Source organism: Pan troglodytes, chromosome X (assembly GCF_028858775.2).
Source record: "Pan troglodytes isolate AG18354 chromosome X, NHGRI_mPanTro3-v2.0_pri, whole genome shotgun sequence".
NCBI classification, from domain to species: Eukaryota; Metazoa; Chordata; class Mammalia; order Primates; family Hominidae; genus Pan; species Pan troglodytes.
In genome coordinates, this window is record NC_072421.2 from 47,820,564 (window position 1) to 47,847,236 (window position 26,673).

The window sequence follows — 26,673 nt, forward strand, 5'->3', positions numbered from 1 at the left end:
GAAATCCCATCTCTACAAAAAAAAAATAATAAATAAAAAAAATTAGCTGAGCATGGTGGTGCACGCCTGTAATTCCAGCTGCTTGTGAAGCTGAGGTGGGAGGATCACTTGAGCTGGGGAGGTCAAGCCTGCAGTAAGCCATGATCGCACCACTGCACTCTGTCTCAGAAAAAAAAAAAAAAAAAAGACCAAGGGCAAAGGTTCTTTGGCTCCACCCCGGGATGGGGACCCAAAGCTTTGTGCACATGAAATGGGTGGTGAAGAGAAGTTTCTGGGTAAAATGGGAGGAAAAGAGAACTTTCTGGGACTCCTTTATATGGAAGCCTCATACACGGAGGTACCAAAATCCATTAGTGAAGCTGTAACATGGGCTACAACTAGACTGGGAGAATATAGAAATGTAACAGTTGATAGGATTAAGGTGTACATTTGGGTGAAAATTGGAATGTGTTTAAACAGGCTTTGTGGCTGGGTGCGGTTGCTCACCCCTGTAATCCCACCACTTTGGGAGGCCGAGGCGGGTGGATCACTTGAGGTCAGGAGTTCGAGACCAGCCTGGCTAACATGGTGAAACCCTGTCTCTACTGAAAATTAAAAAAAAAAAAATTAGCTGGGTGTGGTGACACGTGCCTGTACTCCCAGCTTCTCAGGAGGCTGAGGCAGGAGAATCGCTTGAGCCTGGGACGGGGAGGCTGCAGTGAGCCGAGATCGCGCCACTGCACTCCAGTCTAGGTGACAGAGCGAGACAAAGTCTCAAATAAATAAATGTTTTTTTTAAAAAATAAAAATAAACAGGTTTTAGCTGAATGTTTTATGGGAATGGATATTATGACTGACAGGGAACACTTCCCCTAACTAGTATTGTGACACTCAAACCTGTTGATGAAATCCCAATGGAGGAATATAAGGGTTGATGGGATTAAGGTGAAAGTTTGGAAAATTTGTAGATTTGAACAGGCTTTATTTGAAATGGTTGCATCTCTTTTACCTCAATGTATTATGGAGATTGAAATTGTATCTGACTGTGGAATGTTTCCCCTCTCTAGTATTGTAAATTCACCCTTCAACCGGTATTACTTGAACATGCTAAACGGGAACCAGTAAGATTGCCGAAGCCCACGAAGTATAGAATAGAACCTGGGGTGCCGCACAGACAGATTATCTGTACAATAGCCCTTTGTGGAGCAGAGACCGGCGCTTATGGCAAAAGCCTAAGAGCGCCTCCTAGTGGTAACCTGGGACTTTGGACTAGAGAATTTCCAGTTGAGCTTGGATTAGACATTAATTGAAAGTGCCCTTATGATTGAAGGACATAAAATAATTTTGAAACCTAAAATATCCATGATGTCTCGGGTGATGGTGTAACGCTCCAATAGGGAGTGCAGTGCCCAGAGTAGTTCCATAATTACATGGAAATGGTTCGTACAAGAATATGCTGCCAGGGGAGTGCGGAATTAGTGGTTTTCACAACCAGGTAGACTCCTTTCTGCCAGGACTGATGGAGGAGGAGCTGGTCGGTTCTGTCATCGATTGGACAATGCTCCAGCTCTCAACTGACCAACAAAAAGATGCTTGGTTTGTGGATGGCAGTTCCAAGGCGAATGGACTGCATCGTGTTTGGATGTCCCAATGGCGTCCATTATAGCAAAAGGAGCCAATTTAGGATTATGTTTAGCATTTACGTGTCATCACTTTAGTGTTATTCAGTTGAGAAGGTTCCTTCTTTGCCTCTCATAACTCTTTGACGATTTAATTAAATAATAGTATTTAAGTATTTACAAATTTATATTCTTCTCATCATATAAATTGGAATAATGATTACTGAAGCAGATCTGAATAGTCATACAAGTGAGTATATAGAATATATATTAGTTACCCCAGAGCATGAAGAGTGAAATTCCCATGAGCTAAATATTCACATGATGGATTTTACGGTGTTACTCTAAGTCCACCTAGCATTTCCAGTTGAGCACACCCTTCCTAGGTGAAATGATAGAAAGAATAACAAACTCTTGAGTGCTAGCTCTGTATCAGTGCTGCCCTAAGCGATTCCGTGTGTGTGTGTGTGTGTGTGTGTGTGTGTGTGTGTGTGTGTGTGTTTGAGACAGAGTCTTGCTCATGTTGCCTAGGCTGGACTGCAGTGGCACGATCTTGGCTCACTGCAACCTCTGCCTCCCGGGTTCAAGCCGTTCTCCTGCTTCAGCCTCCTGAGTAGCTGGGATTACAGGTGCGTGCCACCATGCCCAGCTAATTTTTGTATTTTTGGTAGAGACAGGATTTCACCATGTTGGCCAGGCTGGTCTCAAACTCCTGACCTCAGGTGATCCACCTGCCTCGGCCTCCCAAAGTGCTGGGATTACAGGTGTGAGCCACTGCACCCGGCCATGATTCCACGTATGATTCACCCAAATTTCACAGATGACAAGACTGAGGCTCAGAGGAAGGTAGTAACTTAGCCAGAGTAATAGCACGAGTGTGAGTCAGAGCCAAGATTTGAACCCAGGCAGCGTGGCTCCCACCACCATGTTCTTGCTTGTTCTCTTCTGTGTCCAGGAGATTCCTTCCTACCTGACCTTGTTCTCGACACTCTCTGGTTACTTCTGCATAGCCACAGTCTAAAGCAGTTATACAACCATCCTAGGTGAGCTATGCATTTTTAAAAATTAAACTTTGATTTTGAGATCAGTATCGATTCCCATGCAATTATAGGAATAATACAGAGAGATCCTATGTGCGCTTTATCCAGTTTCCTCCAATGGTAACACCTTCCAGAACAATAGCACAATATCACAACCAGGATGTGGCCATTGACACAACCCCAGGATGTCTCCTGCTGCCCTTTCACAACCACACCTGCTACCCTTGTTCCTGCCATCTATCCCCTCGAGGTTCCTAACCCTGACACTAATCTGTTCTCTATCTCTAGAATGTTGTCATTTCACGAGTGTTATATAAATGAAAGTATACAGTATGTGACTTTTTTTTTTTTTTTGAGATGGAGTCTTGCTCTGTCGTCAGGTTGGAGTGCAGTGGTGCGATCTCGGCTTGCTGCAACCTTTGCCTCCCAGGTTCAAGCAATTCTCCTGCCTCAGCCTCCCAAGTAGCTGGGACCAGAGGCGTGCACCATCACACCCGGCTAATTTTTGTATTTTTAGTAGAGATGGAGTTTCACCATGTTGGCCGGGCTGGTCTTGAACTCTGGACCTCAAGTGATCTGCCCATTTCAGCCTCCCAAAGTGCTGGGATTATAGGCATGAGCCACGCCACCCGGCTCCCAATTTGCCCTTTATTTATTTGTTATTTATTTGCTTGTTGCCTTTGTTTCCTGTGTATTTTAGGATGCTTCTAAGTATAAATAAATACGTATTAGAATAAAAGGAAGAAAAAAAAGAAGAAAATATCAATACAAGTTTTAGAAAGTAAGCATGCCTGTCAGCAATCCTACTGAGCCTACTGAACAAGAAAACTTTGCAGTCTTTTTTTTGTTTTTGTTTTTTTTGAGATGGAGTCTCACTCTGTTGCCCAGGCTGGAGTGCAGTGGTGTGATCTTGGCTCACTGAAACCTCTCTTCAAGCGATTTCGTCCCTCAGCGTCCCAAGTAGCTGGGACTACAGGCGTGCACCACCATGCCCTGCTAATTTTTTTTTTTTTTTGAGTCAGAGTTTCGCTCTTGTTGCCCAGGCTGGAGTGCAGTGGCACGATCTCAGCTCACTGCAACCTCCGCCTCCCGGATTCAAGTGATTCTCCTGCCTCAGCCTCCCGAGTAGCCTGGAATTACAGGCATGCACCACCATGCCCGGCTAGTTTTGTATTTTTAGTAGAGACGGGGTTTCTCCATGTTGGTCAGGCTAGTCTCGAACTCCCGACTGAGTGATCCACTCAGGCAGTGATCCACCTGCCTCAGCCTCCCAAAGTGTTGGGATTACAGGCATGAGCCACCATGCCCAGCCTGATTTTTGTAGTTTTAGTAGACGGGGTTTCACCATGTTGGTCAGGGTGGTCTTGAACTCCTGAGCTCAAGTGATCCGCCCATCCCACCCTCCCAAAGTGCTGGGATTACAGGCATGAGCCACCATGCCTGGTCCTGAAGTCTTGCTTAATCTGTATATTCTAGGAAGACACAGCAGAGCAGGAGCTGCAATCAAGAATTACAATGCCTCAGTCGGGCGCGGTGGCTCACACTTGTAATCCCAGCACTTTGGGAGGCTAAGGTGTTCTCAGGAGTTCGAGACCAGCCTGGCCAATGTAGTGAAACCCCCATCTCTACTAAAAATATAAAAATTAGCCAGGCATGGTGGCACATGCCTGTAATCCCAGCTACTTGGAAGGTTGAGGCAGGAGAATCACCTGAACACAGGAGGCTGAGATTGTGCCACTGCACTCCAGCCTGGGTGACAGAGCAAGACTCTGTCTCAAAAAAACAAACAAACAAAAAAAGAATTACAGTGCTTCTACGGAGAAATCAATAATTCATTTATAGTGGAGAGTTCCTGATATTTAAATTTTTTTATTACTTTATTATTATTTTCTTAGAGAATTACAATGCTTCTACAGAGAAATCAGTAATTCCTTTATAGTGGAGAGTTCCTGATACTTAAATTTTTTTATTACTTTATTATTATTATTTTCTTAGAGACAGGGTCTTGCTTCATCTCCCAGGCTGGAGTGCAGTGGCACAATCATAGCTCATTGCAGCCTCGAACTACTGCACTCAAGTGATCCTCCCACCTAAGCCTCCTGAGTAGCAGTGACTACAGGTGCTTGTCATCACGCCCAGCTAATTTTTTTGATTTTTAGTAGAGATGAGGTCTATGTTGCCCTGGCTGGTCCTGAACTCCTGAGCTCAAGTCATCCTCCCGCCTCAGCCTCCCAAAGTGCTGGGATTCCAGGCCTGAGCCACTGTGCCTGGCTATGTTTTTTTTTTTTTTTTTTTTTGAGTCAGAGTCTTCCACCTGAGTCTCCCGAATAGCTGGGACCACAGGCGCACACCAACATGCCTGGCTAATTTTTTAATTTTTATTTTTGTAGAGACAGAGTCTCATTATGTTGTCCAGGCTAGTCTCGAACTCCTGGCCTCAAGCACTCCTCCTGCCTCAGCCTCCTGAGTTGGTGGGATTACAGGTGTGAGCCACTGCATGCAGCAGTTCCTAATACTTGAGTGTCAAGAAATCCTCTGGGGTGTGCTCAGAGCAGGGGGCCTGAAGAATGCTTCTTCTGTTTACAACACACCCAATAGGAATCTGGGGTCATTGTGACGGGGGGCACAAAACTTGTGACCTCTCTATGAACAAATGCCCCACATGTGAAAAAAAGAAATATTTTGTTAAATCTTCATACGGATGATGGAAACAATATTTTCTTTTCTTTTTTTTGAGATGGAGTCTCGCTCTTTTGTCCAGCCTGGAGTGCAGTGGTGCGATCTCAGCTCACTGCAACCTCTACCTCCCAGGTTCAAGCAATTCTCTTGCCTCAGCCTCTCGAGTAGCACCATCACGCCTGGCTAATTTTTGTATTTTTAGTAGAGACAGGGTTTTACCATGTTGGCTGGGCTGGTCTCGAACTCCTGACCTCAAGTGATCCATCCGCCCTTGGCCTCCCAAAGTGCTGGGAGTACAGGTGTGAACCACCACACCCGGCCGGAAACAATATTTTCAATTACAACCTTGTCATAAGTGATATTACAGGTCTTCTGTGGCTATTTGTCTTTTTGAAAAGACTTTTTCATTAATTTTTTTTCTTTTTTCTTTTTTTTGAGACAGAGTCTTGCTCTGTCGCCCAGGCTGGAGTGCAATGGCAGATCTCAGTTCACTGTGACGTCTGACTCCTGGGTTCTAGCGATTCTCCTGCCTCAGCCTTCCAAGTAGCTGGGAGCCATTAATTTTTTTTTTTTCCAAGACAGAGTCTTGCTCTGCTGGTCAGGCTCAAGTGCAGTGGCCTGATCACAGCTCACTGCAGCCTCAATCTCCGAAGCTCAGGCAGATCTTCCCACCTCAGCCTCTTGACTAGCTGAGACTACAGGCGCACGTCGCCATGCCTGGCTAATTTTTTAATTTCTTGTAGATAGGAGGTCTCCCTATGTTCCCCAGTCTCCCTCCTTGGTCTCATTCAGTTTTTAAGTAAGATTTTAAAAACTACAGGATGAAGGGCGGGCACAGTGGCTCATGCCTGTAATCCCAGCACTTTGGGAGGCCGAGGTGGGTGGATCACTTGAGGTCAGGAGTTTGAGACCAGCCTGGCCAACTTGGCAAAACCCCGTCTCTACTAAAAATACAAAAATTATCTGGGTGTAGTGGCACATGCCTGTAGTACCAGCTACTTGGGAGGTTGAGGTGAGAGTATTGCTTGAGTCCAGAAGGTTGGGGCTGCAGTGACCCAAGATCATGCCACTGCACTCCAGCCTGGGCAACAGAGCGAGACCCTGTCTCAAAGAAAAATAAAAGGAAGCAGTGGTTATTGCATATTGTACTGTATTTGTCTCGCTACCACTGAGTAGAATTTGCATTCCACGTATTTTCATCTTTACCATCCTCTTGAATCTTCAGTCTATCTTCCCTTCCTGTTTGATGTCTTCATGCTTTTCCAGCACTCTTTTTCTGGCTGGTTCTATTTTTTTCTGAGTTGGTAGATGGTGCACAATTTGAGTTTTCTGATGATTTTATTCTCAAAGAAGCCTGTGTGGGAGGAGCATTACTAAATAAGGAAGTGCTAGTCAATATCCAGATGACTAGGAATGGATAAAGTATTGTTCCCAACAGGGATCCAGTGTCCCCACGGGATGAGCATACCTTGGATATAGTCAGTCTTCCTATCTGTGCCTCAAACTGCTGTGCTGCTTCTTAAGGAGCTTCCAAAGGGAAGCTGATTTGTGAAGGGAGAACCATCAAAAAGACAGAATTGAATGACTGCAGTAGTGCTTCTTTGTCTTGTATAAGATTTCCTCTTGGGCTGGGCACAGTGGCTCATGCCTGCACAAAATGTCCAGCACTTTGGGAGGCCGAGGCGGGCGGATCACCTGAGGTCGGGAGTTCGAGACCAGCCTCACCAACATGGAGAAACCCCGTCTCTACTAAAAATACAAAATTAGCTGGGTGTGGTGGTGCATGCCTGTAATCCCAGCTACTCGGGAGGCTGAGGCAGGAGAATCACTTGAATCTGGGAGGTGGAGGTTGCAGTGAGCCCAGATTGCGCCATTGCACACCAGCCTGGGCAACAAGAGCAAAACTCCGTCTCAAAAGAAAAAAAGTTTTCCTCTTGAATTCCATTTCTGCCTGTTTTTAGCAGAGCAGCAGCTTTGGCAGCTTCTCTCTCTGTCTCTCTGTCTCTGTCTCTCTCTCTCTCTCATCTGGTCTTTGTGAAATGAGCAGCACTCTGCGTGATTCCATGCAGTTGTCTGTTTCATATGTCTTTCAGCTGCCCTATATTCTGCCTTTCCTGTTTCTTTGTTCTTACATTCTTTTTGTCAATTGTTCTTGTTTCTTTTGATATACAGCATTTCTCTTTCAGTTTTCCTTCTCAATTTCCCTCTTGATCTCTTTGTTCTTCCACTTACCTTTTCAAGTATTTTGGTTAGTCTTAGTCTGTTCACTCTGACAGTGAGGTTCTTGGTAGGTCTTTGATTTGACCTTCCTCTAAGCTCCCTTTGAGGCAATGACATGCCCTGATCTGTTTCCTCTTGTTTAATATATATGACTTTGTGTCAGGAGAGGTAGGTGGTGTATCACAAAACTCAACATTTCTGCACTGAAAGTTTTCCAAAGTGTTACAAGTGTTACTGGGTTCAAATGAGGGATGAAACAGTGACTAAACTTTCTGACTGGCTCCCATTTGCAACTCATGTTTCAGTTTTTAGTTACTGCATCTTTTGGTTTACTCTCTTATCTGAAACACTTGGCACCAGAAGTGTTTTGGATTTTTTTTCTTATTTTGGAACGTTTGAGTTATATTCACTGATTCGGGATCCCTAATCTGAAAATCTGAATCCAAAATGCTTTAATGAGCATTTCCTTTGAGCATGATGTTGGTGCTCGAAAGGTTTTGTATTTTGGAGCATTTCAGATTTTGGATTTTTTTTCCCCTCTCCTCTTCTGGAAAAAGACAGAGTCTTGTTCTGTCTTGCCCAGGCTGGAGTGCAGTGGCACGATCTCGGCTCACTGCAACCTCCGCCTCCTGGGTTCAAGCAATTCTCCTGTCTCAGTCTCCTGAGTAGCTGGCACTACAGGCATGTGCCACCACACCCGGCTAATTTTGTATTTTTAGTAGAGACTGGGTTTCACCATGTTGGCCAGGCTGGTCTTGAACTCCTGACCTCAGGTGATCCACTCGCCTTGGCCTCCCAAAGTGCTGGGATTACAGGCATGAGCCACTGCGCCTGGCCAAGATTTTGGATTTTTGGACTGTGGATACTGAACCTGTATTGATTTTTTTTTTTTTTTTTTTGAGAGGGAGTCTCGCTCTGTCGCCCAGGCTGGAATGCAGTGGTGCAATCTCAGCTCACCGCAAGCTCCACTTCCCAGGTTCACGCCATTCTCCTGCCTCAGCCTCCTAAGTAGCTGGGAATACAGGCACCCGCCACCATGCCCGGCTAATTTTTTGTATTTTTAGTAGAGACGGGGTTTCACCGTGTTAGCCAGGATGGTCTCGATCTCCTGAGCTCGTGATCCACCTGCCTGGGCCTCCCAAAGTGCTGGGATTACAGGCGTGAGCCACCGTGCCCAGCCCTGAACCTGCATTGCTGTTAATAGCAACAGAACTGTTTGAGGATGCTTCTGTCACTTTGTCATCTTCCTAACCTGCAGCCATCTGTGTAGGCTGTTTATCATCAGCTGCCATGACACTATGACAACTGTGATGTTACTCTTGGCCACTGTGATGGCGACCTGAATGGTTTCCTGGAAGTATAGCATCATTCCCCTCTCCTCTTCTGGAAAAAGACACTTGTCATTGAATTTAGGGGCTACCCAGTTAATCCAGAATGATCTCAACTCAGATCCTTAACTACATCTGCAGAGATCCTTTTTCCAAATAACACCCAGGTAACATTCACCGTGCCTGGGTGTTAGGATGTGGATATATCTTTTGGGGGAGTGCACCATTCAACCCACTATAGTTTGTTCTCTAGCCTCCAAATTTATGTCCATCCCACATGCAAAATACATTCATCCCATCCCAACATACCCAAAAGTCTTAATGCATTACGGCATCAGTTTCTGCCTGTGGATCTGTGAAACTGGAAAACAAGTTATCTGTTTCCAAAACTACAATGGTGGGACAGGCATAGGACAGATATTCCCATTCCAAAAGGCAGAAATTGGAAGTCATAAAGGGTTCACTGGTCCCAATCAAGTTTGAAACCCAGTAGGGAAAATATCGTTAGATTAAGGCCTGAAAAGTATCCCCTGTTGAGGCCGGGCATGGTGGCTCATGCCTGTAATTCTAGCACTTTGGGAGGCCGAGTCAGGTGGATCCCTGAGGTCAGGAGTTCGAGACCAGCCTGGCCAACATGGTGAAACCCCGTCTCTATTAAAAATACAAAAATTAGCCAGGCATGGTGGCGCACGCCTGTAATCCCAGCTTCTCAGGAGGCTGAGGCAGGAGAATCTCTTGAACCTGGGAGGCGGAAGTTGCAGTGAGCCGAGATCCTGCCACTGCACTGCAGCCTGGGGGATAGAGTGAGACTGTCTCAAAAAAAAAAAAAAAATCTCCTGTTGCTCTGCTCTCTTGGCCTCTGCCTCGCCCATGCCTCTGCACCTGCGGTTCTGCCCTTGGAGTCATTCTTCCTTTGTGTTGCAGGTAGCACATGCTTATAACCAGATAGTTCGATCAGCCCATTTCCTGCCTATAAAGTTTTGGAAGTCTGACAGCCTTCTGTCATTTTGTCTTTTCTCTGTTTCTTTCTGTTTAAGCTGGCAGTGTTTGTACTGGTATAACATTCCCAAAAGCCTTGTCACTCTCCTGTATGTGTTCCTATTAGAGAAGAAGGCCGTCCACAGAGCTTTCTTGGATAATCCCATCTCTATTCCTGATTCTGCTGAAATGGGTCATCGGATCCTTGAGTATCACAAAGAGCATGCTTTCCCAACAGTGAATTTTCTTTCTTTTTTTTCTTTTTGAGACAAGGTCTCACTCTGTCATCCAGGCTGCAGTGCAGTGGCATGATCACCGTTCACTGCAGCCTTAACCTCCTGGGCTCCAACCCAGCTGTCCTCCTGTCTCAGCCTCCCGAATAGCTGGGACTACCGGATTGAGCTACCATCCCCGCCACCGCCCCCCCCTTTTTTTTTTTTTTTTAGACAAAGTCTTGCTCTGTTGCCCAGGCTGGAGTGATTAAACCATTAAACCACTGACCACTGGTGATCAAGTCAACCTTCAGCCACTCTCCCCTCCCAGGAGGTTGAGTATGGGGCTCAAAGTTCCAACCCCAATCAGGCACTTAACTAATTCTGTTTATTTTTTGTAGAGACGGGGTCTCACTTTGTTGCCCAGGCTGGTCTCGAACTCTTTTTTTTTTTTTTTGAGATGGGGTCTTGCACTGTTGCCCAGGCTGAAGGGCAGTGGCACGATCTCAGCTCACTGCAAGCTCTGCCTCCCAGAATCACGCCATTCTCCGCCTCAGCCTCCCGAGTAGCTGGGACTACAGGCACCCGCCACCACGCCCGGCTAATTTTTTTGTATTTTTAGTAGAGACAGGGTTTCACCGTGTTAGCCAGGATGGTCTTGATCTCATGACCTCGTGATCCGCCCACCTCGACCTCCCAAAGTGCTGGGATTACAGGCGTGAGCCACCGCGCCTGGCCCCTCGAACTCTTGAGCTCAAGTGATCCTCCTACCTTGGCCTCCTACAGTGCTGGGATTATAGGCATGAGCCACTGCACCTGGCCAACAGTGAATTTTCTAATTTTAGCATCTTTTACAATCTGGATAGGCTGAGAATCTCCCAAATCATCAAGTACTGGTTCCTTTTGGCTTAACAGTTTCTTACTCAATGTATCTCTTATGTCTCACATTTTCCTGAAAGCTGTAAGAAAAAACCAGGCCGTCCCTTCAAACACGTTGCTCGAAAATCTCTCAGCTAAATAAATACCGAAGTATTTGTGTGGAAAGTACCTCTGGGTATTTCCAGAATAAAATTCTGTTAAGTTTTCTGCCATTATATAACAAGGATGGTTTTTCATCTAGTTTCCAATATCATGTTCCTCATTTCCTTCTGAGTCAAAACTAGAAGCACCTTTAACATTCATATTTCCAACATTTTGTGCAGGATGATGTTTGTATTCTGTAAGACGATAGAAGCTTTCTTAGTTGTGTTACTTCCTCCTTCTGAGCCCTCCTCAGCAGTGTTTTTTTTGTTTTGTTTTGTTCTTTTTTTTGGCAGGATCTCATTCTATTGCTCAGGCTGGATGGAGTACAGTGGTGTGATCTCAGCTCACTGCAGCCTTGACTTCCCAGGCTCAAGTGATCCTCCCACCTCAGCCTCCCACGTAGCTGGGTCTACAGGAGCACACCACCATGTCCAGCTAATTTTTTGTATTTTTGTTGGTAGAGACGGGGTCTCACCATGTTGCCCAGGCTGGTCTTGAACTCCTGGGCTCAACCTATCCATCCACCTTGGCCTCCCAAAGTGCTGGGGTTACAGGTGTGGAGGCATCACCATGTTGCCCAGGCATTGCTCACACTCCTTGGCTCAGGAGATCCTCCTGCCTCAGCCTCTCAAAGTGTTGGGAATATAGGCACGAGCCACTGCTCCTGGCTAGATTTTTTTATTCAAGAGATGGGCGTCTTGCTATGTTGCCCAGGCTGGTTTTGAACTCCTGAGCTCAAGCTATCCTTCTGCCTTGGCGTCTTGAATAGCTGGGGCTACAGGTGTGTGTCACCATTCCTGGCTTAATTGTAGATGTTAATCACATCTACAAAATACCTTCACAGCAACACCTAGATTAGTGTTTGATTGAATAACTGGGGCATATATCCAGTCCAACTGACACATCAAATTGATTATTGCAATCCACCCCTCATTATCTTGGCACCTATACATATCTCTTTAAATCATACTTAATCTCTAAATAAAGATAACAAGCTCATACTTCTGCCTAACATGATGCAATTCTCAAGTATACAACTAAAAACACCTTCTTTTCCTCAGAAGAGGAGACAAAGTCAGTGGGTGATGCTCACACTTTCCCCTGATGTCCTGTAACTTAAATAAATAAATATTGAGGTCCAGGAGTGGTGGCTCACACCTGTAATCCCAGTACTTTGGGAGGCTGAGGTGGGAGGGTCACTTGAGATCAGGAGTTTGAGACTAGCCTGGGCAACATGGTGAAAACCCATCTCTACAAAAAATGCAAAAATTAGCCAGGTGTGGTGGCGTGTGCCTGTGGTCCCAGCTACTCAGGAGGCTGAGGTGGGAGGACTGCCTGAGCCTTTGGAGGTCGAGGCTGCAGTGAGCTGTGATTGAGCCACTGCACTCCAGCCTGGGTGAGAGAGCGAGACCTTGTCTCAAAAAATGAATATTGTACTATAATGTTAAGTATTAATAGTTTTCATGTTAGATGATAAGAGGATAAGAGAGGGAACAAAACAAATACTTGTGATGTATATGCATATATATTTATATATCCACACACATATGCCTAACAAAATAAGGAAGAAATACTCATAAAAATTACAGTCCTGTAGCCAGGGGCAGTGGTGCACGCCTGTAGTCCCAGCTACTTGGGCGACTGAGGGAAGAGGATCCAGTCCAGCCTGGGTAACGTAGCAAGACCTTACCTCTAAAAAAAATGATATATTGGCCGGGTGCAGTAGCTCATGCCTGTAATCCCAGCATTTTGGGAGGCCAAGGTGGGCAGATCATCTGAGGTCAGGAGTTCCAGAGCAATCTGACCAACATGGTGAAACCTTGTCTCTACTGAAAGGAAAAAATTAGCTGCACATGGTGGTGCATCCCTGTAATCCCAGCTACTCAGGAGGCTGAGACAGGAGAATCGCTTGAACCCAGGAGGCGGAGGTTGCAGTGAGCCAAGATCGCGCCATTGCACTCCAACCTGGGCAACAAGAGCGAAACTCCGTCTCAAAAAAAAAAAGTTATATATTTATATATAGTCGTAATTTATGCAGCTGGTCACATGGTCATAGCTGGTATTTATAACTGCCTTCTTCTACCCATTCCAGATCCCTTTGCCCTCAGCAGACACCTGAGCTGCTTCTTTACCCGATGGGGTGACCCAAACCTTTATTATTGCAGAGTCTGGGTGTATTAGTCTGTTCTCATGCTGCTAATAAAGACATACCCAAGACTTGGTAATTTGTAAAGGAAAGAGGTTTAGTTGGCTCATGGTTCCACATGGCTGAGGAGGCCTCACAATCATGGCAGAAGACGAAAGAGGAGCAAAGTCACATCTTACATGGTGGCAGGCAAGAGAGCATGTGCAGGGGAACTCCCCTTTATAAAATCATCCATTCTTGTGAGACTTATTCACTATCATGAGAACAGCACAGGAAAGACCTGCCTCCATGATTCAATTACCTCCCACTGGGTCCCTTCCACAACACATGGGAATTGTGGGAGCAACAATTCAAGATGAGATTTGGGTGGGGACACAGCCAAACCCTATCAGCCAGCTACTGTTAGTCCTGCCTGAATTGGGTTGTTGTAGTTTTCAATTGACTTTAATCACAGGGCATTGTAGTGTGCTTTAAGGGGTCTTCTGTGTTCCAGGCCTACTCTTCTTTATCTTCATTGTTTAATAGCAACCCAGTTTCTTTTTTTCTTTCTTTTTTTTTTTTTTTTGAGATGGAGTCTCACTCTGTTGCCCAGGCTGGAGTGCAGTGATGTGATCTTAGTTAACCACAACCTCCGCCTCCCAGGTTCAAGTGATTCTCCTGCCTCAGCCTCCCAAGTAGCTGGGATTACAGGCATGCGACACCATGCCTGCCTTATTTATTTATTTATTTATTTATTTATTTTTTTTTTGAGATGGAGTCTTGTTGTCACCCAGGCTGGGAGTGCAGCGGCACAATCTCGGCTCACTGCAACCTCCGCCTCCTGGGTTCAAGCGATTCTCCTGCCTCAGCCTTCCAAGTAGCTGGGACTACAGGTGCCTGCCACCATGCCCAGCTAATTTTTGTATTTTTAGTAGAGACAGAGTTTCACCATGTTGGCCAGGGTAGCCTAGAACTCCTGACCTCAAATGATCTGCCCGCCTTGGCCTCCCAAATTGCTGGGATTACAGGCGTGAGCCACCGTGCCCTACTGCAAGCCAATTTCATCTTGGTAGTTAGGATCAGATGCTCCAGCCAATACAGGAACTCCCTTCTTTTCCTGTTGCTTCAGAGGCATGAGAAGCCTTAAGTGGCCGTGTGGCAGTCTTAGCTTCCAGTTCAATGAAATCACTGTTGTATCTCTTGGTGGAAGCTTTCCTCCTTTTGGAACAGAGACCCCTACACCAGTGGAGCATAATATCATGAAGGTAGGAAATAAAAATTTTGCTAGTAGGTTACTAGGGGTAATAGTGAGTAGTGCCATTTGCATTTCTGTTTGTTTTTGTGTTTTTTTTTGAGACGGAGTCTTGCTGTGTTGCCCAGGCTGGAGTGCACTGGCATGATCTCAGCTCACTGCAACCTCCTCCACCTGGGTTCAAGTGACTCTCCTGCCTCAGCCTCCTGAGTAGCTGGGAGCCATTTGCATTTTTACCTCCTTGATTCCTGGACCTGTGAATCCTGGCTACGGGAGAAATCACACCATATATTAAATGCGGATTCAGAGAATATTCAGACTCCTGCAGGACATTGCCCCAGCCCAGCAAGGTATTGCCACCTAGCTGGCACTGTAACTGAGTCTTCAAAAAGCATGGTGAGGAACATGGTGAGACTTGTGAATTCCATGAGCATGGTCCCATTGCCCCACTCCTTTTGCTGTGAAATAAGTTCCTTGGTCAGAAGCAATGCTTTGTGGAATACCATGATGGTGGATTTCCTTTGTTGCATAACCCATGTATTCATTCCTTTACTTTCAGCTATTATTTCTTTTTTTATTTCTTTTTCTTTTTCTTTTTTTTTGAGAGAGAGTCTTGCTTTGTCTCTCAGGCTGGAGGCTGGAGTATAGTGGCACAATCTTGTCTCAATGCAACCTCCACCTCCTGGGTTCAAGCGATTCTCCTGCCTTTGCCTCCCGAGTAGCTGGGATTACAGGCTCATGCCACCACACCCAGCTAATTTTTGTGTGTGTGTGTTTTTTTTTAGATGAAGTCTCACTCTTGTCACTCAGGCTGGAATGCAATGGTGCGATCTTGGTTCACTGCAACCCCTGCCTCCCAGGCCCAAGCGATTCTTCTGCCTCAGCCTCCCGAGTAGCTGGGATTACAGGCGCCTGCCACCATGCCCAGTATTTTTAGTAGAGACAGGGTTTCACCATGTTGGCCAGGCTGGTCTCGAACTCCTGACCTCAGGCAATCTGCCCGCCTCAGCCTCTCAAAGTGCTGGGATTACAGGAGTGAGCCACTGCACCCGGCCTGTATTTTTTAGTAGAGACGGGGTTTCGCCATGTTGGCCAGGCTGGTCTCGAACTCATGAGCTCAGGTAATCCGCCTGCCTTGGCCTCCCAAAGTGCTGGGATTACAGGTGTGAGCCACCGTGTCCAGCCTATTCTTTCTATTTCTCTCTATTTGTCACTGATTTCTACCCACACACTGTTCTGGTCCAGGTTGCTGGCAACAATATTGGTCTAGCAAATGCCTCCCCGTTGGTCTTTTCCCATTCATATAGCATGTAGTTATATTGGTACCAAACTCATGGGGTATCTCAACCACTAGACAGTGCATCTGGATTCACTGTCAACCCCAATTTTGTCAGATGGGGTGAAGGCACAATCTATCTCATTAGGCCCATAGGAATTTTGGCATATATATATTTTTAAAGTATAGTTACAGATTCTTGCTAAGGATCATCTCTGCTTCCAGCACCCACAGTTGTAGCCCTGGTCCTGGAACCATTGCAACAAGCAGTAAGAAAGAAAGTTTAGGTAATATAGGGGAGAATTGTATAGTCATATTAGCATCCTCCCCCATCACCTTTACACCTCATCTCTCAGAAAAGTGGAGGAATCTCGGAATCTATCTAGCAAGAATGTACCATTGATTCTGCTCATGTTGACTGTGAGCACAAACTTGGGAAGGTGTGTAAGCCAGCTCTTTAAGCCCATGTCTCCTCTCTCTTTCTCTCTCTCTCTGTCTCTTTTTTGAGACAGGGTTTGGGTCTGTTGCCCAGGCTGCAGTGCAGTGGTGTAACCTTGGCTCACTGCAACCTCAGCCTCCAGGGCTGAAGCAATCCTCCCACTTCAGCCTCCTGAGTAGCTAGGATTACAGGCATACACCATCATGCCTAGTTAATTTTTGTATTTTTTGGTAGAGATGTGGTCTCCCTATGTTGCCCAGGCTGGCCTCAGATTCTTGAGCTCAAGTGATCCTCCTGCCTCAGCCTCCCAAAGTGTTGGTATTACAGGCATGAGCCACATTGCCCAGTTTCTGTTCTCTTTTTTTTTTTTTTTGAGACAGAGTCTTGCTCTGTCACCCAGGCGGGAGTGCAGTGGCGCAATTTCGGCTCACCACAACCTCTGCCTCCCGGATTTCAGTGATTCTCGTGCCTCAGCCTCCCAAGTAGCTGGGACTACAGGCGCGCACCACCACACCCAGCTAATTTTTATATTTTTAGTAGAGACGGTGTTTCATCATGTTGGTCAGGCTGGTCTTGAACTCCTGACCTCAGGTGATCTGCCTGCCTGCCTTGGCCTCCCAAAGTGCTGGGATTACAGGCGTGAGCCACTGTGCCCAGCCTTTCCTATCTCTCTCTATCTCTCTTATTATTATTATTATTTTAGAGACAGGGTCTAGCTATGTTGCCAAGGCTCGTCTCAAACTCTTGGGCTCAAGGGATCCTCCCAAGTCGGCCTCCCAAAGTGCTGGGATTATAGGCATGAGCTACTGCACCCAGCGTTTGACAGATGTTTTAATTGTCCATTCCAATTCTGTGCAAAACTACAACTCTGAGGATGATATGCAACATAATATGTCCATTTGGTGTTTTATCTTTTTGCCCATTGTTGGATACTATGCGCTGTAAGGTGTGTTCCTTGATCTGAAGAGATGTAACATGGCAGTCTAAATTGGTGTAGTATCTTCTGTTTCTTTTCTTTTCTCTTCTTTCTTTTTCAAGACAGAGCCTTGCTCTGTAACCAAGGTGGAGAGCAGTGGTGCTATCAGGGCTCACTGCAGCCTCGACCTCCTGGGCTCAGGCGATCCTCCCGCCTCAGCCACCTGAGTAGCTGGAACTACAGGCATGTGCCACCGTGCCTGGCTAATTTTTTATATTTTTTGTAGAGATGTGTTCTCCCTGTGTTCTCCAGGCTGGTCTTGAACTCCTGGCCTAAAGCAGTCCTCCCATCTCGGCCTCCCAAAGTACTGGGACTATAGGCATGAGACCCTGTGCTCAGTCATGAGAGCTGTTCATAGGGTGCCATCCATGTGGCAGTAGGAGCTGTCAGTTCCTCTGGTGGTTTCAAAGTTGGTCTTAGAGGAAATGCTGAATACGATGAGTACTGCCTTGCAATCCTCCAGTAGCATGTCCTCGTATAAACTGTTTGCATTATATTATGGAACTCTTCTGGGCATTGCCTTCTTTATTAGAATGTTTCTCTGACATCACCTAGGACATTATGGGTATTTCAGGTTTCAAGATTATTTTATCTTTCATTCACAAAAAAATCACCATACCACCACATCTGGAAATTCTCTGATCCAAAACCTCAGCCATTGCTGTTGGGTAGCACTCACAGGCTTTTGCCACAATCTCCAGTCTCTATAAATACAAGTTGCAGACATTTTCAAAATCATGTCTGCCTGTGGATCTTATATAAGGGCTCAAAAGCATCAAGAGAGTGTCTGCTCTTTGCAATTCAGACATAGCCTGCGTAAATATGGCCTTCTTTTGTGCTGTTTAATGGAGGGAAGCTAGCAATATTCTCAGATGTGGAACATGCATCCTGCAAATGACAAGTAACCTGATTAGGTACTGTGTTTCTCGCGTATACCAGGGGTAGTAGGCAGTGACAGCAGTTCATTTTTTTCTTGCTTGGGGAATGTTAGGGGTGGATCCTGCCCAGGTTATTCCTAAGAATTTCACCATTTGAGTGGGCCTTTGGATTTTTGTCGCATTTATCAACCACCTCTGTTGGTCATGTATGTCACTATTGTATTTAAGTCAGTCCTAGCTTGCTCTTCAGTTTTTTGTTTTTTGAGACAAGGTCTCACTATGTTGCCCAGGCCAGAGTGCAGTGGCACAATCACAGTTCACTGCGGCCTCCACCTCCCTGCCCCAAGCAAACCTCCCACCTCAGCCTCCCAGGTAGCTAGGACCACAGGTGTGTGCCATCACACCCACTAATTTTTTATATTTGGAGAGACAGGGTCTCACTATGTTGCCCAGGCTGGTCTTGAACTCCTGGGCTCAAGCAGTCCTCCCGCTTCGGCCTCTCAAAGTGCTGGGATTACAGGCAAGAGCCACCATGCCTGACCGAGAACGGTAGCTTTATAGTAAGTGTTGAAATTAGGTATATAAATCCTCTAGCTTTTTTCTTCCTTTTCAAAATTGCTTTGGCTGTTCGAGGCCCTTTTAATTTCCATATAAATTTTAGAAGCAGCTTGTCAATTTCTAATTATTAATTTTGTTTTATTGATTGTGATCAATGTTGTTTGTAACATATGTATCTTAAGGAACCTACCGAAGTTGTTTTCTTTGTGCCCTAGTATTTGACCAAATTTTGTGAATATTTTATGTGCACGTGAGAAAAAGTATATTCTATATGATCAGGGTGTGGTGTTCAATATATATACATCCAAAAGATCAACCTTACTGATTATGTGGTTTAGGTCTTTTATATTATTACTTATATTTTGTCTATTTAATCTGTCTCATTCTGTGAATGGTATGTTAAAAGTCTCCCATTAGAGAATATTTCTATTTCTTCTTTCATTCTTGTAGTTTTCGGCTTATATAGGCTGTTGCTGTTACTTTATTGTTTGCATTTGATAAATTTTTTAATTTTTTTTTTTTTGGAGTCGGAGTCTTGCTCTGTCGCCCAGGCTGGAGTGCAGTGGTATGATCTCAGCTCACTGCAAGCTCCACCTCCCGGGTTCACGCCATTCTCTTGCCTCAGCCTCCCGAGTAGCTGGGTCTACAGGCGCCCGCCACCACGCCCGGCTAATTTTTGTTTGTAGTTTTAGTAGACATGGGGTTTCACCGTGTTACCCAGGATGGTCTCCATCTCCTGACCTTGTGATCCGCCTGTCTCGGCCTCCCAAAGTGCTGGGATTACAGGCGTGAGCCACCGTGCCCGGCCTAAAGATTTTGTATGGATTTAGAGGATACAAGTACAGCTTTGTTACATGCGTATATTGCAGAGTGGTGAAGTCTGGGCTTTTAGTGTCACCATCACCTGAATAGGGTACATTAAATCGGATGATTAAATAAGCTCCAGACTGGGCACAGTGGCTCATGCCTGTAATCCTAGCACTTTGGGAGGCCGAGGCAGGTGGATCACCTGAAATCAGGAGTTCGAGACCAGCCTGGCCAACATGGTGAAACCCTGTCTCTACTGAAAATACACACACACACAAATTAGCTGGGTGTGGTGGCAGACACCTGTAATCCCAGCTACTAGAGAGGCTGAGGCAGGAGAATCACTTGAACCCAGGAAACAGAGGTTGCAGTGAGCAGAGATCACGCTACTGCACTCCAGCCTGGGCAACAAGAGTGAAACTCTGTCTCGAAAAACAAACAAAAAAATAAGCTCCAGAGTCTTGTACTATAATACCCCAGTATCTAGTTATTATTATTTTTTGAGACGGGGTCTCACTCTTGTCACCCAGGTTAGAGTGCAGTGGCAGGATCTCGGCTCACTGGAACCTCGACTGCCTGGGCTCAGGTGATTCTCCCACGTCAGCCTCATAAGTAGCTGAGACTACAAGTGTGCACCACCACACCTGGCTAATTTATTGTATTTTTAGTAGAGACTGGGTTTTGCTCTGTTGCTTAGGCTTGTCTCGAACTCCTGGGCTCAATTGATCTGCCTGCCTCAGCCTCCCAAAGTGCTGGGATACAGGCATGAGCTACCTCACCTGACCAAGATATTGTTTACTCATTATACAAAAATCCAAAAGTTATATCAAGAACCAGGAACATTTCAATTTGAATGAGAAAAAAATCAATGGGTGCCAGCACTGAGATGATACAGAGTTTAGAATTACTTGACAAGGATTTTAAAGCAGCCATCATAAAAATACTTCAACAATTATGAACACACTCAAAACAAACTTTTTTAGAAAGTTTTCATAAAAAAATAGAAATCCCCAGCAAAGAAATAAAAGACATAAAAAGTTGCCAGGCACAGAGGCTCACGCCTGTAATCCCAGCAGTTTGGGAGGCCGAGGCGGGCAGATCACTTGAGGTCAGGAGTTGGAGACCAGCATGGCCAACATGGTGAAACCCTGTCTCTACTAAAAATACAAAAATTAGCTGGGTGTGGTGGTAAGCGCCTGTAATCCCAGCTACTTGGGAGGCTGAGGCATGAGAATTGCTTGAACCTGGGAGGTGGAGGTTGCAGTGAGCTGAGATGGAGCCACTGCACTGCAGCCTGTGCGGCAGAGCCAGACTGTTTGTTTGTTTGTTTTGAGATAGAGTCTCACTCTGTTGCCCAGGCTGGAGTGCAGTGGCTTGATATCGGCTCACTGCAACCTCTATCTCTCAGGTTCAATCGATTCTGCCCCCTCGGCCTCCCTGTAGCTGGGATTACAGGCGCGCACCACCATGCCCTGCTAATTTTTGTATTTTTAGTAAAGATGGGATTTCACCATGTTGGCCAGGCTGGTGTCAGACCCCTGACCTCAGGTGATCTGCCTGCCTCGGCCTCCCAAAATGCTGGGATTACAGGCTTGAGCCACTGCACCTGGCAGACAGAGGGAGAATCTGTCTGAAACAAACAGCCATAAAAAGTAACCAAATGGAAATTTTAGAAATTAAAAATACAATAATCAAAATGGAAACTCAGAAATGGACTCGACAGCAGAATGCAGATGAAAAAGGAATCAATGAACTTAAGCATAGAAAAAAGCCTGCATTATCTATATATAAATGAGTGACTGAATATGATGTTGTGAACCATAACGCCAGTCTAGATATCTAGACTTGGGTTTCAGGTATGGCTTTCTCTAATTCCTAACCAAGTGCCCTGGATATTATTCTTATTCTCTATTGTCTTGACTTTGTTTATTTATTATTTATTTAAAAAAATTTTTTTTTAACTTTTATTTTAGGTTTCGGGTACTGTATTAGTCTGTTCTCACACTCCTATAAAGAACGACCTGGGTAGTTTATAAAGAATAGAGGTTTAGTTGACTTATGGTTCCACAGGCTGGACAGGCTTCTGCTTTTGGGGAGGACTCAGGAAACTTACAATTATGGTGGAAAGTGAAGGGGAAGCAAGGCATGTCTCACATGGCAGCAGGAGAGAGAGAGCAAAGGGGGAAGTGCCACACACTAAACAACCAGATCTTGTGAGAACTCAATCACTATCACAAGAAGAAGGGGGAGGCCGGACGTGGTGGCTCACATCTGTAATCCCAGCACATTGGGAAGCTGAGGCGGGTAGATCACCTGAGGTCAGGAGTTCAAGACCAGCCTGGCCAACATGGTGAAACCCCATTTCTACTAAAAATACAAAAAATTAGCTGGGCATGGTGGCATGCGCCTGTAATCCCAGCTACTCAGGAGGCTGAGGCAGGAGAATCGCTTGAACCTCAGAGGTGGAGGTTGCAGCGAGCCAAGATTGCACCATTGCACTCCAGCCTCAGCAACAAGAGCAAAACTCTGTCTTGAAAAAAAAAAATGAACAAGGGGGAAATCCACCCCCATGTTCCAATCACTTCCCAGCAGGCCCCTCCTCCAACGCTGAAGATCATAATTCAACATGAGATTTGCATGGGGTCACAGAGCCAAACCACATCAGGAACATGTGCAAGTTTATTAGGCATTTGGTAAATTTTTGTCCAACCCTTTAATTTTAGCCTTTTGCATGACTGTGTTTTAATCATGTCTCTTGTATGCAGCATAGTGCTGGGCTTTGCTTTATGAGGCAATATTAAACCCTTTTTATTTTATTTATTTTTTTGATTGTATATGTTTTTATTTTATTACTCACCTAAATATTGCTGACCCATCAATAGAACAGCCCAGCCAGACATACGTAATAGTAATCAAATGCATTTGTCTTTTGTACTTTGCTTTTACATGGAAAACATAGCTTTTACATATTTTTAGGTTTTTTTCATTTTTATTTTTCAGTTTCTTTTTTATTTCAATAGGTTTTGGGGAATGGTTGGTGTTTGGTTACATGAAGAAGTTCTGTAGTGGTGACTTCAAAGATTTTGGTGCACCCATCACACAAGCAGTATACCCAATGTGTAGTCTTTTATCCCTACCCCCCTACCCTTTCTTCTCAGTCCCCAAAGTCCATTGTATCATTCTTATGCCTTTGTGTCCTCATAGCTTTGCTTTAATGTTTTATTAAAAATATTATTATTATTATTTTAAATAGATAGAGTTGGTATCTTCCTATGTTGGCCAGGATGGTCTTGAACTCCTGGCCTCAAGCAATCCTCCCACATCAGCCTCCCAAAGTGCTAGGATTATAGGTGTGGGCCACCACATTTGGCTCCCTTTTTCCTTTAATAAGCGAATTAAGCCCATTTGTATTTATTCGCGTTACTGTTAAGCTTGGTCTCAATTCTCTCATTTTATTTTATGTTATAATCACTGTGGTATATATTATATTTACTGTATTTCTTTCTCTCTCTCTCTCTCTTTTTTTCTTTTTTTGAGACAGAGTCTCACTCTGTCACCCAGACTGGCGTGCAGTGGCGCGATCTTGGCTCAATGCAACTTTGGCCTCCCCAGTTGAAGCGATTCTCCTGCCTCAGCCTCCTGAGTAGCTGGGATTACAGGCACGCACCACTACACCTGGCTAATTTTAAAAATTTTTAGTAGAGACAGGGTTTCGCCATGTTGGCTAGGCTGGTCTTGAACTCCTGACCTCAGCTGATATGCCTGCCTGGGCCTCCCAAAGTGCTGGGATTACAGGCGTGAGCCACTATGCCCGGCCGAAACATGATTGACTTCGATGAGTTGACTTTGTGTCCTGCAGTCTTGCTAAGAGCTTCTTTGTAGATTCCTTAGGATTTTCTACATAGACAATCATATTGTGTGAGAACAGAGACAGTTTTATTTATTCTTTCCAACCAGTTATATGCCTTTTATTTCCTTTTTCTTGCCTGATTTCACTAAAGTAGGACTTTGAATAGGATTTTGATTTCGAATAGGATTCGTAAAAGTGGACGTCTCTTGCCTTTTTCCTGATCTTCTAGGGAAAGCATTCAGTCTTTTTCATTACATATGATGTTAGCTGTAGGTTTTTGGTAGGTGATCTTTATCAGGTTAAAGAAGTTTCCTTCTATTCCTACTTTGATGAGAGGTTTTGTCAGGAATGAATGTTGAATTTTGTCAAATGACTTTTCTGTATCAATTGATGATTGTGTGGTTTTTCTGTTTTAGTTTCTTAATATGGTGGATTATATTGATTGATTTAAAAATGTTCAGCCAGCCTCACGTTCTCTGGATAAACACCAACTGATCATGCTATGTGTTTACATATGTTGCTTGATTTGATTTGCTAATATTTGTTGAGGCTTTTTACTTCTATGTTTATAAGGGATATTGGACTGCAATTTTCTTTTCTTGTCATGTCTTTGTCTGATTTTGTAATCAGGATAATGATGGCCTCATAAAATGAGAAGTGTCCTTGTCTAGAAAATGGAAGAGGAAAGACTGTATAGAATTGATGTATTCCTTAAATATTTGGTAGAATTTACTAGTGAAACTATCAAGGCCTGGGAATTTCTTTTTTGGAAGGTTTTAAACCACAAGTTCAGTTTCTTTAATTGATATTCCATTCAGTTGTCTGTTTCTCTTTGGGTAAGTTTTGGTGTTTTGTATATTTCATGGAATTGGTCCATTTCATCTAAGTTGGTGAATTTATGTGAATAAAAATGTTCGTGGCATTCTCTTACTCTCATTTTAATGTTGTTAGAGGTATATAGTAATATCTCTTTGTTTTCTTTTCTTTTTTTCTTTTTTTTTGAGATGGAGCTTGGCTCACTGCAACCTCCACCTCCCGGGTTCAAGCAATTCTCCTGCCTCAGCCTCCCAAGTAGCTGGGATTACAGGCCTGCACCACCATACCCAGCTCATTTCTTACCTATCACTTTAAACTGGAAATGGCACTGTTACTTGAAACTGTCTCCCCTCCTACCTTCCAACACCCCACACTTTCCTGGTTCTATTTCTACCATCTAATAATTGTATTAGTCTGTTCTTGCATTGCTATAAAGAAATACCTGAGACTGGGTAATTTATAAAGAAAAGAGATTTAATTGGCTCATGGTTCTGCAGGCTGTACAAAAAGCATAACGGCTTCTGGGGAGGCCTCAGGAAACTTCCAATCCATGGCAGAAGGCAAAGAGGAAGAAGGAATAAATTTTTTTTTTTTTTTAGACGGAGTTTCACTCTTGTCACCCAGGCTAGAGTGCAAGGGCACGATCTCGGCTCATTGCAACCTCCGCCTCCTGGGTTCAAGTGATTCCTGATTCTCCTGCCTCAGCCTCCTGAGTAGCTGGGATTACAGGTGTGCACCACCATGCCCCGCTAATTTTTGTATTTTAGTAGAAATGGGGTTTCACCATGTTGGCCAGGCTGGTCTGAAACTCCTGACCTCAGGTGATCCACCCACCTCAGTCTCCCAAAGTGCTGGGATTACAGGCGTGAGCCACCGTGCCCGGAGGCACATCTTTGTGTGTGTGTGTGTAAGATAGGATCTCGCTCTGTCACACAGGCTGGAGTGCAGTGGTGTGATCTTGGCTCACTGCAGTCTCGACCTCCTGGGCTCAAGTGATCCTCCTGCCTCAGCCCCTCAAGTAGCTGGGATTATAGGCATGCACCACCATGCCCAGCTAATTTTTGTTTGTTTGTTTGTAGAGACAGGATTTCACCATGTTGCCCAGTCTGCTCAAATTCCTGGGCTCAAGCTGTCCACCTGCTTCAGCTTCCCAAAGTGCTGGGATTACAGGCATGAGCCACCGCGCCCGGACAGCAGGCACATCTTACATGGCCAGAGCAGTAGGAATTGGGGCACAGGTGCCACACACTCTTAAACAACCAGATCTCATGAGAACTCACTATGGCGATGACAGCACCAAGGGAGGATGGTGTTAAATCATGAGAAACCACCCCCATGATCCAATCCCCTCCCACCAGGCCCTACCTCCAACACTGGGGATTACAATTCAACATGAGATTTGGGTGGAGACACAGATCCAAACCATATCAGGAATTTACTCTGCAACCTTCATAGCATATTGGTGTTCCCTCAAACTCTGTACTTGGTGCTTCTCTCAAACTGTGCTCCTTCTTAGCTATCCAATTTATTCTGGTGGTTTCAGCTAGTACTGGAATGATCTTACCCCCCAAACCTTGGGCTCTGCTAGCCTTCTCTCTTGAGCTCCAGCTGGACATCTCTGTCAGTATGTTCCATAAACACTCCAAAGTCTATCTCAGTTTTTCTTCCATGAACTCATTGTCTCTCCTGTTTTGCTAATGTCTATACATGGCTCCAGCCTCATCCCAGCTGTTCATGCAGTTATCCTGGGAGCAATACTGTCTCCCTTTCTCCCACAGAACAGCACTTCTGTATCATTTATAAGTATAAATATATTTTGTTTCTTTGTTTTGAGACAGGGTCTCTCTGTTGCCCAGGCTGGAGTGCAGTGACGCAATCTCAGCTCACTGCAACCTCCACCTCCCGGGTTCAAGTGATTCTCCTGCCTCAGGCTCCCAAGTAGCTGGGATTGCAGGCACCTGCCACCATGCCCGGCTAATTTTTTTTTTTTTTTTTTGTATTTTTAGTAGAGATAGGGTTTCACCATGTTGGCCAGGCTGGTCTCGAACTCCTCACCTCAAGTGATCCGCCTGCCTCGGCCTCCCAAAGTGCTACGATCATAGGCATGAGCCACCATGCCCAGCCAGCTTCTTTTTTTTTTTTTTGAGACGGAGTCTTGCTCTGTTGCCCGAGCTGGAGTGCAGTGGTGTGATCTTGGCTCACTGCAACCTCCGCCTCCTGGGTTCAAGTGATTCTCCTGCCTCCGCCTCCTGAGTAGCTGGGACTACAGATGTGCACCACCACACCCAGCTAATTTTTGTATTTTTAGTAGAGATGGGGTTTCACTCCATCTCTGTTGGCCAGTCTGGTCTTGAACTCCTGACCTCAGGCAATCCACCCAGCTTGGCCTCCCAAAGTGCTGGGATTACAGGCGTGAGCCACTGCGCCCAGCCTCCTTCTTCATTTTTTAACCCAGCAACTTGCACACGTCCAGGCACATAGTGTTTGTTTTTTCATTGGTTTTCCAGAAATATGCTTACTGAGGCACATAGTGTTAACTCAGGAGTGCAGTGATCTTTTTTTCATGCATTAATAAATTAACACAGTAATAGAGCTGTTCTGGGTACCCCCCACCCCAA

The 26,673-nt window shown here is 45.1% G+C and overlaps 1 protein-coding gene and 1 non-coding gene across 4 annotated transcripts in view; both read left to right on the forward strand.

Annotated features, from left to right (window-relative positions):
* ZNF157 (zinc finger protein 157) overlaps positions 1–26,673 on the forward strand; it is a 57,327-nt gene that overhangs the window by 17,469 nt on the left and 13,185 nt on the right. The window lies entirely within an intron of this gene.
* Positions 5,176–5,304, forward strand: LOC112207681 (small nucleolar RNA SNORA11). The gene has a single exon (XR_002942122.1). It is a non-coding gene; the product is annotated as a small nucleolar RNA SNORA11 (small nucleolar RNA).